Raw genomic sequence first — 2,217 nt, forward strand, 5'->3', positions numbered from 1 at the left:
CCAGGCTTGGGAGGCGGGGGCAGCTGTGGTCAGTGCCAATGCCGTTCAAAAGGGGACAGCCACCCAGTGCCGCAAGAGGATGAATCACCTCCGTTCCACCAGGGTAAGTCACTCTTCTCATCACTCTCAACTCACACACTCACAAACCCATCATCACACACCCACAGGGCCCTCACTCACTGCTGGTTCAAGGGACATCACCATTCACTCTCTCATATACACCTCCATTGTTCTCATCCCATCCATGAGACCACTCACCACCCACACATGTGAGGCATATTTATCATCTGGCCTGGCAGGTGGTCTGCTTACACTCTCTCCATCTCTATTCATGTAGGACAAGCTGGGACACAACAACAAGGAAAGGTTGCAGACCAGTGGAGGAATGCCTGAAATCAAGGTCCTCATGAACTTTGAAAACAGAGCCATCCAGCTGGCCGGTGATGACTGGGACCGGTCCTGTGCTGATGGTGAGGTCAGCGATGCTCTACCAAGCGAGGATCCAGCAGTGCAACATCCATCAGACAACCATGCTGTGAGTGATGTGTCCTGTTTCGCAGGCCCCTGCCATGCACTAATTATCTCCCCTTGCTTTCACAGACACATTTGGGAAACAGCCAACAGAGTCCATGACCCAGGGCCTCCAATCAAGCCCTGAAGAAACCTCGGAAGAGGAATCTGGAGTCACCCTCCCAGAAGTCCCATCACAGCCCTCGCCCACACCCTCCACCAGCGCAGAGACACACACCTCAGTGGGACCTAGCTTTAGAGTAGCCTTGGGATCACAATCTGGTGAGCACATCGCACTGCCTGATCCACAGCAGGCAGAGGCAAAGACTTCCCCAGGACCCCGGCATTCGGAGAGCTGCTGGAGGCCAGAATATTGCTGAGTCCGAGTCAGATGACAAGCTTCTGGACTCAGTCATGTCACAGTTGCTGGAGCTGCAAAGACAGGCTCAGAAACATCAGGAAGGGATGTCCGCCGCACTCCTCAGATTGCAAGGCACGATGGAGCAGTCCGTCCGCCTTCAGGCTGAAGTGATAGCGTCGGCATGACAACGCACCAAGTTCAATGCTGCTGGGATGGCAGCTGCCGTGGAGACCTTGGTCCAGGGCTTTGCTCCTGCACTGCTGTGTGGGCTCAACTCCATCGCTGATGCCAGAGTTGGCCCCTAACAGTGTGTACGTGAGATGGATGCGGGTCAGCTCGATCGCACTCCAGCTACCCCTTCTGCTCAAGGGGTCAGTGAGGGGCCCTCGGGCACCCGTAGGGAGGAGGATCAGCAGGTGCACCCTCCCCCACAGCCATCCATCTAGGTGATTCTGGAAGAGTCCGGCACATCCGAATCCCCCCTTCCTGAGACCTCAGGAACTCCAGCTCCACAGCTAAGGATGGTGCCACTGAAACATGGTAGGGCCTTGAAAGTAAGCTGGGGCCCTCCAGGTCTCAGCCCTCTAGAGGACACCCACCACCGTCATCACAGATGGGATCACAGTCAGCAGGCTGCCTCCATCTCTCCTGTGGATGTCCAGGGAGCACCAAGATGTGGCAGCAGGGTTAGGACAATTAAGAAGATGTAGTTGCACAGTCTGGGTGTGGTATTGATCACTTGTACATACTGTTCACTATTGTCAATTAACTCCTAAGAATGTCTCCCTGCCTATGGATCCTTGTCCTGATGAATAGTGCTCATGTCACTCAGATGTGAAACCTTTCTGCACAAGATAAAGGCAGGTGTCTCAGTCCAGGGCCTCTTCCCTGGGCTCTGTGCAGCCTTCAGGCCACAGTGATGGTCCAGCCTCACACTCCCTGGAGACATTACTGATGACTGTACTTCGGCAGTGCTGGTCATTGCTACCAGAATGTAGTGGGCAGGCATCACAGAGTTCCCTCATTCTCTCTGTGTGCTCTCAGCACGTTTAAGGTGGAGCTGGCCCCCCATTTCTTCAGCATCTGTGACCAGTGATGTTGTGCTCCTGAGGGGGTCAGATGCTGAAGGTGGATAAAGGATCAGGTGCTTCTAAAGTTTCATGGCCACATCTCTATGAAATGACCCTGATCACAGAGCACAAGTGAGCTGCCCTCGGCCAGACAGGAGTCAGACACTCTCAGAGGCTATGTGAAGATCTATGGAGTGTCCTCACTGCATGTCGTCATCATCCTCCTGCAATCGAGTGACTATTAGGGCCTCCACTGCATCTCCATGACAGGATCAT

The sequence above is a fragment of the Carcharodon carcharias genome, chromosome 2 (genome assembly GCF_017639515.1).
Source record: "Carcharodon carcharias isolate sCarCar2 chromosome 2, sCarCar2.pri, whole genome shotgun sequence".
In the NCBI taxonomy this organism is placed as follows: domain Eukaryota; kingdom Metazoa; phylum Chordata; class Chondrichthyes; order Lamniformes; family Lamnidae; genus Carcharodon; species Carcharodon carcharias.